Genomic DNA, 15,927 nt, shown 5'->3' on the forward strand with positions numbered 1-15,927 from the left:
ATTTTCTGTCAGAAAATCTGACCGTGTGTACAGGGCATTAGAATAGAAAATTGGCAGGCGGACTACTTGAGTCGCCAGCAGTTGTTCCTGGGAGAATGGTTGCTTCACCCTAATATCTTCCTGTCAATATGTCAAAGATGGGGGATCCTAGACGTAGATCTGTTTGCGCCAGGTTCAACAAAGAAATTGACAACTTTGTGTCAAGAACAAAGGATCCGCTAGCATGCAGAACAGATGCCTTGCTATTCCCGTGGAATCGGTTCTCACTGATTTATGCATTCCCTCCTATTCTGCTTGTGTCCACGACTTCTTCGCAGGATCAAGCAGGAAGGGAAGTCAGTGATTCTTGTGGCCCAGGAGATCTTGGTATGCAGAGATTGTAAAGATGGCGGTAGGGGACCCATGGACCCTACCGCCATGGCCAGACCTTCTCTCGCAAGGTCCGGTATTCCATCCTACTTTACAAATGCTAAATTTAACGGTTTGGCTATTGAGACCCACATTCTGAAGAAGCGTGGGCTGTCAGGTTCAGTGGTGTCTACTCTGGTTAATGCAAGGAACCCGGCCTCCAGAGTCGTATATTATAGTGTCTGGAAGGCATATGTCTCCTGGTGTGAATCCAGAGGTTGGCACCCCAGGAAGAATGTCATTGGTAGAATCCTTGACTTTCTACAGATGGGATTGGAAATAAAGCTGGTCTTGAGTACTATCAAGGGCCAGGTTTCGGCCTTATCGGTATTATTTCAGCAACCACTTGCTTCTCACTCTTTGGTTCATAGCTTTATTCAGGGGGTAACACGGCTTAATCCTCCGGTTAGGTCACTCCTGAACCCTTGGGATTTGAAATAAGTCCTGTCGGCATTACAGAAACAGCCTTTTGAGCCGATACAACATATTCCCTTGGTCCTTTTGACAAGGAAAACAGTTTTTCTGGTAGCCATATCTTCTGCAAGAAGGATATCAGAGTTGGCTGCTCTTTCTGGTAAAGAGCCATATTTAATTATTCACAAGGATAAGGTTGTATTCTCATCCTAATTTTCTACCGAAGGTAGTGTCAGGTTTTCATTTAATCCAGGATATTGTTCTACCTTCATTTTTCCCAGAACCCCATTCTGCGGAAGAAAAGTTACTAAATTCTCTTGATGTGGTGAGAGCAGTCAAAATCTATTTGAAGGCGACTGCTCAGATTCGAAAAACTGATGTTTTGTTTGGGTTGCCTGAAGGTCCTAAAAGAGGACAGGCAGCATTGAAATCTACTATTTCTAATTGGATTCGACAAGTGATTGTTCAAGCTTATGGTTTAAAGAGGAAAGTTCCACCTTTTCATATTAAAGCGCACTCCACCAGGGCTGTTAGTACTTCCTGGGCAGTGCATCACCAAGCCTCCATGGCTCAAATCTGCAAGGCCGCAACTTGGTCTTCAGTCCATACATTTACCAGATTCTATCAAATAGATGTAAAAGGTCATGAGGATATCGCCTTTGGGCGCAGTGTGCTGCAGGCAGCAGTATAAGTCCTCTGGTCTCATGGTGCCCTACTTTTGTTGTGTCTCCCTCCCTTCAGTTGGCATTGCTATGGGACATCCCATATAGTAACTACTATGGCTCTGTGTCCCGTGATGTACGATAAGAAAATAGGATTTTTACAACAGCTTACCTGTAAAATCCTTTTCTTTGAAGTACATCACGGGACACAGAGGTCCCTTCCTTCTTTCTGGTATACACGTGTATTGCTTTGCTACAAAAACCTAGGTACTCCCAGTAGTGGGAGGGGTTATATAGGGAGTGGACTTCCTGTACTACTATGGCATCTTTCTGCATTTTTGTGGCTAAAGTCAACCTGTGCAATCTCCAGAGAAATTTGATGTGTTTCTGTGCAACCTAAAATACAATATTTAAAAAAAACAAAAAAAAAACACATAAATAAGATGTAGTACTTATTGCTATACTTCTCATTGTAGACCAAAACATATACCTGCTCTATTATCATTCTAAGGCCCACAGTCTTACTACAGGACTGCAAAAAGAAAAAAAAAAAAAAAAAGCTGCTTACCTAATTGGATTAGATTAGATCTGTGATGCAAGGAAACAGTTGGGATAAAGTAAAGAGAAGCTCCAGGCTCCCACTATAAGAATTAAAAGTCAGCAGCTACAAATACTGTACCTGCTAACTTTTAATATTAGGACACTTACATGTCCAGGCATCCAGCAGTGCCCTCAATCGGCTATGGGTGCTGGCACCGCCATCTTGACTAAGGAAAACTGGCAGAAAAGCCCTGCGGCTTCACAGCCAGTTCCCTAATGCGCATGCTGCTGTGCTTTGCAAGTAGGTCCGCAGTCTTCTGGGGCCTGTAAAGTTTCCCAGAAGGCTGCGAGGAAGGGAGGGGGGAGCCCCAACAAAACCAGGCACCCGCTCCCCCCCAAAAGGTGCCAAATATTGCAGAGGAGGGGGGAGGAGGCAGACAAGCGGAGCTTCCCCTTTTTTTTGTATTTGAAAGACCGCTGCATAAATACCATGTGACATAAAATATTGCACCAACTGCCATTTTATTATCTAGGGTCTCTGCTAAAAAATTATATATAATGTTTGGGGTTCTAGTAAAAAAAATACTGATTTTAACTTGTAAGCAACAAGTGTCAGAAATAGGTTTGGTCTTGAAGTGGTTAAAGTCCACCAAATGTATGCTGATAATTTACAGTAAATGTATATTTTCCTCTCCTGTATATTACTCAAGTAGCCATAAAAGTTATGAGAGAGTTCTTACTACAGAGAGTTGTAATAGCGTGCCTCTAATATCTTTATATTTGCCTGTCTTCACAAATGTTTAAACTTATAACTAAATAGTTTTTACAAATGTATAGACTTTTTTAGTTTTAATAATATATTTATGTATGTTTTTTTTAGTTTTGAATAGATTGTAGAGGGATTAAAACAACTGTTTTCTCAAATTTTGGGTTGATCCTGAACAGTAATATAGGGGTAATCTTCAAATGAGGACACTAATTCTGGTAACCCTGGTGACACCCCGACCTCACTTTGAAGGGATTTCCTCTCACTTCCTGTTTTGGCTTTGGGGTGGGAAATGAAGGGAAATCTTGCCTATGGGCCGCAGATAGATGTTTAGGGACACATTTTTCTTTTTAATAGAAAGCATCAGACATAGTTCAGCTCATTAGATTGTCCAAGGTCAGGATAAATTTTTTTTTTTCTTAAAATAAAAAAATGTTGCTTCTCGGCATTTTGGCCAAGATCAAGTGTAGTATCTGTTCTTATCAGTTTAACCGGTTCAATACAGGGCATTTTCACCCCGTTCCTTCCCAGACCAATTTTTAGTTTTCAGCGCTGTCGCATTTTAAACGACAATTGTGCAGTCGTGCGACGTTATACCCAAACAAAATTGACGTCCTTTTTTCCCCCACAAATAGAGCTTTCTTTTGGTGGTATTTGATCACCTCTGCGGTTTTTATTTTTTGCGCTATAAACAAAAGAAGAGCAACAATTTTGAAAAAAACACAATATTTTTTACTTTTTGCTATAATAAATATCCCAAATTTAAAAAAAAAAACAAATTTTTTCCTCAGTTTCGGCCGATACGTATTCTTCTACATATTTTTGGTAAAAAAAATCGTATCAATAAGCGTATATTGATTGGTTTGCGCAAAAGTTATAGCGTCTATAAAATACGGGATAGATTTATGACATTTTTAAAAAAAAAAATATTTATTTATTTTTTTTTACTAGTAATAGCGGCGATTGCAACTTTTTTTTCGTGACTGCGACATTATGGCGGACACATCGGACACTTTTGACACATTTTTGGGACCATTCACATTTATACAGCGATCAATGCTATAAAATTGCATTGATTACTGTGTAAATGTGACAGGCAGTGAAGGGGTTAACCACTAGGGGGCGGGGAGGGGTTAAATGTGTTTCCTAGGGAATGCTTCTAACTGTAGGGGGAGGGGACGCACAAGGGGAGGAGACCGATCTGTGTTCCTCCGTTCTGGGAACACAGATCGCTCTCCTCTGAGCTGACAGGACGTGGATCTCTGTGTTTACACACAGAGATCCACGGTCCGGCCCGGTTAACGGGCAATCGCAGGTGCCCGGCGGACATCGCGGCCGCCGGGCACACGCACCGGGTCCCGAGCAACGTGGCGCGTGTGCGCGCGCCCCCTAGGCGGCCCGGGAACCCGAGGCTGTCATATGACGTCCACCCAGGATGGGAGATCCCATCTGTGGACGTCATATTACTATGGCTGGGTAGGGAAGTGGTTAATATCTGATACGTCCCCTATCTGGGGACCATATATTAAATGGCTTTTAGAACAGGGAGATGGAAGAAGAGCTTGCTCTGTCCACTCTACGCAACATGGTATTGCAGTACCTCCAGGACAGGTAAAAAATTAATAAAAAACATAATATACATGATATACTTACCTGCTCTGTGGAACAATTTTGCACAGAGCAGTCCCTTACCTCTTCCTTGGTGGTCCCCTGCTTGTGTTCTCCACTCCTCCTCTTCTCCAAGTGCCCCCATAGCAAGCCCTGTGCTATGGAGGCATCCATGCAGGTATGTTCCAGAGCTTACTGTGTGCGTCAATGGACTTGTTCACGCCCCTCCCACCTCTTCACAGGATTTGATTGGCCGATAGCTGCCGCAGCTCTCAATGAAGCCTGTGAATCCAGGAAGAGACGAGAGCGGGGCTGTTGATGGTGCCAGCGCTGGATTGTGAGAGGTGTCAGATAAGTGTGTAGGAATAACTCGGGGGTGGGGGGGATAAGAGGGTGTTTTTTTTATCTTAATGCAGGAAATGCATTAAAGTAAAAACATCTAGATCCTAGAACCACTTTAAGACACATTTGATTTTACAGTATTGTTATTTCTTTGTAGAAGAGAATAGTGATTTTTGAAAAGTCTATATTTTCCTGCAATTAGATGTTTTGGAACTTTTCTAGAAGTTAGTCACAGGATGCCATATAAATGTAACTATTTATTTTAGACAGGTAAAAAAAGCACAAACATTTACAGCTCCATTTAGGCTTTTTAAGCTTTTTTGCAAGCTTTTTTAAAGTGTTTTAGAAGTGTATTACAGCTTCAGACTTTTTTTAGCCAGTAGAAAGCACTAGGGGGAGGAAAGGGAGAGGAAATTAGGGGTGGAGAGCTGCTATTTGAGTGGTTTACGAGCTTTTTTCTGCTCATGTCAGGCAGTTCTATTGAAGTCTATGGAGCCAAAAACACTTGTATTCTGCCAAAAAAAAGCTCATGTACTTTTTTGAGCTTCAGGCATTTTACTTCAAGCGACAGAAGGCTCATATGTGAACAGGGCCATTGAACAGAATGGGATTTTGCTTGTTGGGAGTTTTGGAGCTTCAGAGCTGAGCGTTTTACAAGCTGAAAAACACTCAGGAGTGAACAGGGCCTTAGGCTCCATTGACATCTTGGCGTATAGGGTCGACAATCGCGGTAAAAATCATGCAAATAGAATCACGAGACGCCCGTCATCCAAAAGAAGCTCATGTACCTCTTTTGGGTGTCAGGTGTCCCGCGATTCTGTTCATGCACTTTTACTGCGATTGTCACGCGACGAATCACGGGAAAATCACACCGAATTCGGGCTGCTATTGAAATTGACGGTCAACGCACGGGGAATGCATGGGTGTCCCACGATTTGCCGCTATGACGAATCATGGGCAGAATCGCGGCGATTCCGCCAGCGAATTGGAACGGGGAGATGAGAACAGCACCTCAGAGGTATTTTTTAGCAAGTCATAATATTATTTCCTTCTTTCAGGCATGTCAGTTATAATTATCTATTAAATGGAAAGCTGCGAACAAAAAGATATCTGAATAAGGTGGTTTGTTAAAATCACAGATAAGGAGCAGGCGGGGAAGAAGAAGGTGTATCATTTTACAGTAAAGGCCCATAAGCGCTGAACTTGGCATTATCTGAGAAGTCAGTGTGCCAAAAGACGGCCTCTAATAAAGCTAAATACAAATTCAAAGTGGGGGTACCATCATCCAAGTAATATTAAGAAATTGAGAATGGAGACAATTCCCCTATTAGTCTCCAAAAAACTGGGAAATGGACTATCTCGGTACCAATTGGACACAATACACAATAAATAAAATAAAGTTTTTTATTTATACATAAAGATAAAAGCAGGATATCCAAATACAGATAGGAACATAACTTCCAATTTTCATACCAGAACAGTATTTAAAATACAGACTGTCTATACATGTGTGTCACTAATACTTATGCCGCATACACACGGTTGGATTTTCCAAAGGGAAATGTTGGATGGAGGCTCCATCGGACATTTTCCGTTGGAATTTCAGACAAACTAAATTTGAGATCTGGATCTCAAATTTTCTGACAACAAAATCCGTTGTCATAAATTCTGATCGTGTGTACACAATTCCGACGCACAAAGTTCCACGCATGCCCGGAATCAAGCAGAAGAGCCGCACTGGCTATTGAACTTCATTTTTCTCAGCTCGTCGTACGTGTTGTACGTCACCGCGTTCTTGACGTTCGGAATTTCTGTCAAGATTTGTGTGACCGTGTGTATGCGAGACAAGTTTGAGCCAACATCCGTCGGAAAAAAAACATAGATTTTGTTGTCGGAATGTGTGATCCTGTGTATGCGGCATTAGTGTGCTCCAAAATGGAGACAAGAGGTATAGTGGGTCCTCACAGGACATGTACTCCTCCTCTGTATTTGGAAATCCTGCTTTTATCTTTATGTATAAATAAAAAAAATTATTTTTTTCAATGTGTATTCTGTCCAATTGGTACTGAGATAGTCCATTTCCCTGTTTTTAAAGACTAATAGGAGAATTGTCACCGTTGCCGATTTCTTGAAAAGTCAGTGTGGTTGACTTACTGAAGCTGGCCATACACTGACACCTGCAAGCGAAAAAAAAAATCTAAGGATTCCTTTAATCTTACTATACATGAATCTGCAGTGTTGGCTATATATTTTTATATATTTTGACTGGAAGCAGTAACTGTTGTTCAGCCAACAGTTTTCTTACATACGGTCGGATTTTCCAACGGGAAATGTTCGATAGGTACTTTTTGTCGAAAATTTCGGCCGTGTGTAGGCTCCATCGGACATTTTCCGTCGGAATTTCTGACAACCTAAATTTGAGATCTGGATCTCAAATTTTCTGACAACAAAATCCGTTGTCATAAATTCCGATCGTGTGTACACAATTCCGACGCACAAAGTTCCACGCATGCTCGGAATCAAGCAGAAGAGCCGCACTGGCTATTGAACTTCATTTTTCTCTTAGGGGCCAAAGAAGAAAACTATCCCATAGGCCTCCATATATGCGAGAGGGAAGTGCCCCCACTCTAGGACCATAAAACAACACCAGCAAAAGAGTGACACTAGAAGTAGAACCAGAGAGCAATAAACAGGCTTAGCATACTGGCTACTGGTGGTAAATAACAAAAAGGAAAAACAGGGAAAAGAAAACAGAAAAAGAAAAGAACAGGGTAAGGATGAGAAAAAAAAAGAGTAAAGGAGAAGGAAAACAGAGGAGGAGTCACGAAAAAGAAGGTAAACCCCACCCCAGGGAATAAGTGGGTAGGTGGGCTCATCATTGGAAACTGGTCCAACCAAGGTTGCCAAAGTTTTGCCAACAGTTTTTCACCTGGCTTCTTTGATTTTTCAATTAAAAGATATCAGGCAGAAGGGTGCTGCCACCCAATAAGAGAATTTCAGCTGCTTCAACAAAAACGAACCAAAATTCAATCATTGTATGGTCAGCATAAGTGGTAGAGAATATTTACTTATGCTACGTTCACACATTTGCATTTTTGTGTGCTGCATTTGCATGGGCACGACAGTCTATTCAAATAAATGATCTGCCGTGGCTGCATTTCAGAAAAAAAAAAAGAGATAAAAGCGTGAACAGTGTTGGAAGAGGGTGTCAGGGGATGCAGAGGTGAGCAATGTTAGATGAGGGTGTTAGGGGATGCATGGGTAAGCAGTGTTAAAAGAGTTTGGCAGGGGATGCAGAGGTTAGCAGTGTTGGGAGAGGGTGGCAGGGGATGCAGAGGTGAGCAGTGTTGGAGGAGGCTTGGGGGTGCAGAGATGAGCGGTGTTGGAAGAGGGTGGCAGGGGACGCAGAGGTAAGCAGTGGTGGGAGAGGGTGGCAGGGGATGCAGAGGTGAGCAGTGTTTGGCGAGGGTGGCAGCGGGTGTAGAGGTGAGCAGTGTTGGAGGAGGCTTACAGGGGGTACAGAGGTGAGCAGTGTTGGAAGAGGGTGGCAGGGGATGCAGAGGTAAGCAGTGGTGGGAGAGGGTGGCAGGGGATGCAGAGATGAGCAGTGTAGGGAGAGGGTGGCAGGGGATGAAGAGGTGAGTGGTGTTGGAAAAGGGTGGCAGGGGGTGCAGAGGTAAGTAGTGTTGGGATAGGGTGGCAGGGGATGCAGAGGTGAGCAGTGTTGGAAAAGGGTGGCAGGGGGTGCAGAGGTGAGCAGTGTTGGAGGGAGCTTGCAGGGGGTGCAGAGGTGAGCAGTGGTGGAAGAGGCTGGCATTGGAGAATGACCAGGAGAGTCAATGGCAGCACAGAGAGTGGTGGAGACCAACACTGAATGACACACACCTAGCACTGCATCAGCTGGAAAGATAGATGTATCACTTGCCTCTTGCTTGCTTGCTATGCAAGTCTATTGATATTACAAGACTACGAGGTAGAGGGTAGAACAATAGACATATGTAGAAATTAGTAGGCAGACGAAAATTTATATTTATTCAACAATGTATGAGAATACATATTTTGCATTCCTATACATTTCTTGTGTGGATAGAAATAAGTATGGGGAAGCAATATTGGATATTGAATGGACTGCTTTAACTTAAAGCTTGACATAATGCTTGTTAACAAACCACAGTAAAGTAATAGACCCTTACTGGCATGGAAGGTTCTTGAAGAAAGTTACTTGGCCCTGGTCTCACTAAGGTTAAGAACTACTACTCTATACCAAATGCATTATAGGACTGCTATACCAATCATTCAGTATGAATGATTGTAATAGGTTACTTTAACTGTCAAGTGTACTCTGTATGCTGGGCTGTACAAGACATAGTCCTGACCACTTCACTTTGTGTGCTGGGCTATATATGCTATAATCCTTAGTAAAGTATATTTTGTGGGTACAAAGCCTGTGCCATATGTTATTGTGTACGCAGTCAGCTAAAATTTTAAAGTAGTTGTAAAGGCTCAAGGTTTTTTATCCTCATGCATTCTATGCATGAAGGTTAAAAAAACCTTCTGTGTGCAACAGCGCTCCCAGTCCCCTTAAAACTTACCTGAGCCCCGTCTCGATCCAGCAATGTGCATGAGAGCCTTGGCTCTCCCAGGTCTCTCCCTCCGCTGTAGCCATTGGCTGCCACTATTGTCAGTCACAGCCAGTCAGCCAATGAGGAGAGAGCAGGCGCAGAGCCAAGTTACGCTCTGTGTCTGAATGGTGCTGCTTGCTATGGGGCTACTAAGCAGGAGGGATGTTCGTGGGAGACACAAGAGGAGGAGGATCTGGGCTGCTCTGTGCAAAACCATTGCACAGAGCAGGTAAATATAACATGTTTGTTATTTTTTTTTAATTAACCTTTAATATCACTTTAAGCCCCTCCTGCTGTACGCACTACCTAATTTTTCTGCTTTGAGCATGCAAGACTAAACTCCCCACCTCCAGGTATAAAAAATAATTTCTTTGCAGTATGAAAAACATTGTCACCTTGCTAAATAAAATAAAAAAATCAACAGATCTATTGGTAGGATCAACAAGTAATTAACTATGTTACAGAGGGGACTCAGATAAACAAAAACTGATGTGCTAATGCTAGTGACATACTTCATATATATATGTATTTTTTTATTTTGCTTATAGTTCTTCTTAAATACATTTCACTGTGCTTTGAACCTTCTGAACATGAATTTATTTGCTGGGCTTGCTTTATAGCAAAATTTGAGTATTTTTCGGGGCTAAGCATTTTCTGTGCTCATTTTGATGTAATCACAAAAGAATGTACATTTTGTAAATTTGGACATATTGTAAAATATAAAGCCACCACATCCATCAGTTTTAGCCATTATAAGTACCCCCAGGTTTTGGGATTGTGTTGATAGCATCACTTTAAGATGCCACTGAGATCAGTTAGAATTTATAGACAAGTGCATTTGAGCTGCAACTGACCTGCAACTAGCTTCATGTGGGTTTTGCATTCCCAAAGACTTGTATGTGCATGCAAAATCCATTTGAAGCAAACAAAAGCTCTTCCACACAAAACCTAACTGTATTATATATTATCTCACCCAGTTCAGTTTACACTGACTATCTGGTTATTTACTTTGCCAACTCCACCACTTCCACCACCAATTAGTTGTTTCAGTCTGCTTGTTGACTCACCCAGGTCTTCCCTGGCAGATATCGTTTCCTTGTTATGTGTTCAGCCTGAAGGTGCTTGTTGAGCTGTCCTGTCAATTTAGATGGGATTAAGGCTAGTTATAATTAATCTCCTATTTAAGAGCATTATTCTATCTGCCAAGGACAGAGTTGTTGTAAAGATTATTATAGAAGTGACCCAGCAACCTGACATAGATATGAAAAACAAGTCATGTAATACTATTGTCCTGTGTATATATGTAGTTCAGACATGTTCACAGTACATTTTAAATGTAAACTCAGAAAAATCTGCTGCAGCTCTGATTAGAAACCAATTATCTTCTAACTTCAACTTGTTCAATCAAGCTGTGACAATAAAAACCGAAAGCCGATTGATTCTTTGCAGAGCTGCACCAAATTTTTCACTCTCCAGTTTTAGTAAATCAACACCATAATGTCAATTTCCAGTAAGATAAGTAATTAAAAGCATAAATCAGAGCCTGGACAAGGTCTTCTGTCATTTAAGGCAAGGATGCCTAAATGCACCCCCCCACCCCATATACCAAAATAAAGCGCTTTAGTTTTGTACTTAAATAATTAACACTAGTTTAAAATGCCTACATACAGATTACACACAATACCCCCCCCCCCCCCCAAAAAAAAAAAAAAACTATTAGAAGGTGATGACAGAGTTAATTAAAATAATTTAAAATAATTATGGTTAACCAAGGGCATACCAGGTGATGCTGCCTGAGACACCCATTTTTGATGGTTTTTGCCACAAATGAATGCAGAGCAGGACCAGAACTGTCAGACTGATAGCTCAGCCCTCTCAGATTCTGCTGAATGTTCCCTATGTAGTCACCAGAGCTCTGTGACAGCCAAATGGAGTGCTGCTGGTTACACAGGGAGAGCCGTGATTTCTCAGTGTAATCTGAAGGGGTGAGCTGTCGGTTTTCCAGCTCAGTCTTGCCCAGTGCAGGATACAGCTTGATGATGCTGAAGCAGGAGAGACTCACAACACCCAAGGCAGGTGTCTCTTTTGCCTCTGTTTTGGCCCAGCCCAACATTAATTTGTTTACCAAGCTAGGGTTGATAATGATCATTGTATTTTGTTTGACTGGCTTGCAAATATTTTTTTAAGCTTTGCAATCTATACCTTTGGTTTCCTTGCTTTTATCAACAAAGACTCATGCGCTTGCCAAAGATGACACCTAAGTCCCAGAAGTTACACAACACTAGGATGCCACTTTTCTTGGATTTGCCTAGACAGTCCCACATCTTGAAGCTCAGTCCTGATGATGCAGTGTCCCCCTTCACTTAACTCTAGTAAGGCATTCATTATGGTGATTAATGGGCATAAGTAGGTATTCCCCACAGAAATGGAGGTGGGGTTTGACACTTTTAACACTAAAATGCTTTCAATTAAAAAAAAAATATCCAGTTATAATCACAACATAATCAGGTCTAAACATACAAATTTGCCCTCAAATAGTGCACGATTCTGAATGCTTTAAAAAATGGGAATATAACCTGGAAAAACTGCTCAAGACATTGACATTATTAATAAATAATTATTGGGATAGAATTTCTTAAGTGGAAGTACAAATACAGGAAATTTTCAATAGCTTGCAAATGCACAGTGAATACTCTGTTTGTAAAGTCACTAAAGGATCTAAATTTGACAGTGGATTTAGCCAATAAAGAAAGAGCGGAAAACAAATCATAAATTAGATAGGATGGGAAAAACTAGCATACACTTAAGGAAACGCATACGAGTGAGGCAACAGATTTACACATTCTAGGGACTTTGGAACTTATTTTTCAAAATACAATTGGTCTAGCACCAAAGGCACTCTCAGTGATTATTCATCACAAATTTCTAAATCAGAAAGTTCTGAATCTACTACACAGGGACAGCATAGTATCAATGTAGGAATAAAAACAGTTAAGCCGCGTACACACAAGTGGAATGTCCGACAGAAAAAGTCAGACAGAAGCTTTTCATCGTCTATTCCGATTGTGTGTAGGCCTCATCGGACTTTTTTTTTTTCCGAAAATTCCGACAGACCTAGAAATGGTACATGTTCTAAATATTATCGATGGAACCAATTCCTATCGGGAAAACCGATCGTCTGTATGCTGTTCCGACAGACCAAAAACGATGCATGCTCTGAAGCAAGTACGAGACGGAAGCTATTGGCTACTGGCTATTGAACTTCCTTTTCTAGTCCCGTTGTAAGTGTTGTACGTCACCAAGTTCTGGACAGTCGGACTTTGGTTTGACTGTGTGTAGGCAAGACCGCTTGAATGGAATTCCATCGGAGAAACCTTCGGAGTTTATTCTGGCGGCAAAACTGGTCGTGTGTACGCGGTATAACAGGAATAAACACAATAGGGATACATATTATCTAACATGGTCACAAACAGTGAGTGGAACAATTGAGGGTTTGAATCACACAACATGGAAGATGTCTTCAAAATGCACACAAGATCTGACTGCTCAAACAATTCTTAGGAATTGAATTTTGGTACCATTTCCAAAAACACACTCTCTCTGGTACGTCTTTCAGCTCTTTACTCTCATTTAATGGAGAACTGAGAACATCAATGGGAGCAACAGCTACCTTCATTCCAACTGTTTCCAACCTTCACTGATAGGTACACAACACCCTACCATTTCCAACTGCCCTACAAACAACTAATCCCAAGAAAAAAAAATGTAATTCCTTTTATACAGGAAGATGTAGATCCACAAATACAGGTTTTCAAATTAAATTTTATCAAATGATTATGTGAGTGTACTAGCAAAAGGTCTCTCCTTTTTTCTAAAGAAAAATAGTGACAACATGGAAACCATAATGGTCCGGCACTTGTTTGCATGAAAAGTACTTTTGAAAACATTACATATGAAGAAAGAAAATCTACCCCAGGAGATGTTGATCAGTGACTGGAATGACCTAAGTAGAAGGGATTACAGATGTTTGGTAACGTTGATGGAATTATGGGAAGAGGGCAATCTAGAGGCTTTAGAACCCGTGCAGGATCGCTCACTGCTAGTCTTAACAACATCTAAGGTCAAGAAAGCATTAATGTCTTTCCCACCCATTACCACTAATGCCAACTTTGCAGCCTTTATAACACATGTTTCAGAAGACATTGAACAATTTTGTACCACCAGTTTCGGAAGACAACATTACATTAGCACAACAAAATGCTCTAAGAGACCTAATTACAAATATAAGTTTGGTGATTAAACCAGCAGACAAAAGTGGCAACATAGTGGTAATGAATAGAGAAAAACATGAAAAGATATGTACAAGAATCTACAGATTTGCTACAAGAATGCTACAAGAAAAAAATCAAAAGAGCAAGCGAGTGATATTCAATGTTATTCTAGACTATCAACACAGCTGCAGATGATCACATCGTTGCTTAGGACATGGACAAGTATGTAAAAGTCAAGAAACCAGCATGTGCCACTTGTTATTTTCACTATAAAGTCCATAATAATATCAGGGCCCCCCTAGTTGTCCAGTCATTTTAGGGAACAGTTCACTAACTCAAAACATAAGTGTTTATATTGACAAAGGAGCTGGGATTGTTGAGGTGCCCAAAAATCCTAACTCCTCTGGAGCGTTTCACATCTTGTTTATGGTTATACATGGGATGTGGTGTCTAGAGTTCTTCTCTGACCTAAGATTCATGTGATGTTTATATTAATACTTTTCCAACGGAACATGTCAAAACCTTACCATCCTATGTCTGAGGCACTCCACATTTTTTAACCCTATTGGAGGAGGCAATTTTACTAAAAGATTATAGTATCATTTGATGTGGAGGCACAATATTCCTCCATCTCACATAAAAAGGTCTTCGAACAGTACAGAATGGCAGAAAGATTTTCTAATACAACATTGAGATTTTTGATGACACATAATTACTTGTGTCTTTTGTTGAACACCTATTGCCTGCAGGTAGAGGGCACAGTGATGGGGATGACATGTGCCCCATTTTGTGAGAACATCATCTTTTCAATGTACCCATGCTATGTGGCAACATGGCACAGATGCATAGAGCAAATCCTTCTTTTCTGGACCTTTACATCACACTTATTAAAGCATTGGTGGAACAAATTAAATAACAATAGAATAAATGTATGCTTCACTTTTCCCTTCTACATTTTGGAAATCTCTTTCCTAGATGTCCTAGATGGCAACTTAAAGTATTTGACCACATCTCAGATGTTGCCTCCAGAAACCATTTCTGACAGGGCTATGTGGACAGCAGGTGCTTTCATTTTTACCCGCTTATGAACTGTGTAGTCCATTATCTGTTTGCAAGCACTTATTATGATATTGGACATGCTGACCCCTACCAATAGTCTGTGCTTATTAAATGGAAGCGTTGACTAAAATAATAAAATAAAAAAAAATTAAAAAGTAATTTAAAAATAAACAATATAGTCTTGTATTTTGAAGCTTTTGCTGCCAGCGGTTTAGACATTAATGGCACTGTGTTAAGTTATTTTGAGGGCACAGCAAATTTACACATGAAAAGATATAATAAAATATTTTCAAAAATTTGAGGGGTGTACTCACTTTTGTGAGATACTGTAGCTGCGACCCACCCTATAGTTTGAAAATCATTGGCACATATTTTCACAAACTTGTCCACTTTTCAGATCTTCTTGCTTCTTCTTAGCTGCTTTATTTCTTTCTTGATAACAGATGTACAATAGTAGCTATGTTCTGCATTAGAAACAGGTTTATTTTTTCAAGAAGCCATTTACAAAATGCACCTCCGTTATCTCTATCATCTCTGCTATGTGTGATTTACTGGAATTTCACTTCATCTTAAGCATATTTTTTCATGTTAATTATAAAACAACTAAGTCTAAGCCATCAAAGTAAAGACTCAGCAAAGTTAGAAGAAAAGAAGAGAAAAATTCTAATGATCTAATCTAATTAAGTTCTCCCGTCCAGAGACCTTGATGGAGTGTACAATTGTATATTTTGTAAAGTAAAAAGAAAAAAAAATGTAAACAGTGTTTCAGCACATCATTCACTTACTCATTGCCTAGAAAAAACTGACAGTAGTCCACATGCTAAAACTAAGAATTTTAGCATGTCAGAAGTGTAACCAGTCATAACAGACATTGGCATAAATATTGTAAATTATTAAAAATATGGCTAATTTAACCAACAGACTCTATTTTTAAACTCACATATCAGTCTGAACATGTAAATGTAATGACTCTGTGGGGTGGATTTACTAAAGGCAAATAGACTGTGCACTTTGCATGTGCAGCTGTACTCATTTTCCTTAAAACACGTGGTAAAGCTTCAGTTTGTAAAAAATACCCAATCGGATGCAAGAAAAATGAAAAAAAAAAGAGCAACTGCACTTGCAAGGTGCACAGAATATTTTAGTAAATCCTCCCCTTTGTATCAGTAATTAATGCTGATCCAACTCAGAAACTCACCTACGCACTTATTTTAGATCACCTGAATGTTTCCATG

At 40.4% G+C, this 15,927-nt stretch overlaps 1 protein-coding gene and 1 pseudogene across 1 annotated transcript in view; both read left to right on the top strand.

Annotated features, from left to right (window-relative positions):
• The window catches only part of LOC141131684 (guanylyl cyclase-activating protein 1-like), a 28,614-nt gene that overhangs the window by 9,634 nt on the left and 3,053 nt on the right, over positions 1–15,927 (top strand). The gene's annotated exons all lie outside the window — the stretch shown is intronic.
• Positions 3,225–3,385, top strand: LOC141135842 (U2 spliceosomal RNA; annotated as a pseudogene).

This window comes from Aquarana catesbeiana, linkage group LG03 (genome assembly GCF_042186555.1).
Source record: "Aquarana catesbeiana isolate 2022-GZ linkage group LG03, ASM4218655v1, whole genome shotgun sequence".
In the NCBI taxonomy this organism is placed as follows: Eukaryota; Metazoa; Chordata; class Amphibia; order Anura; family Ranidae; genus Aquarana; species Aquarana catesbeiana.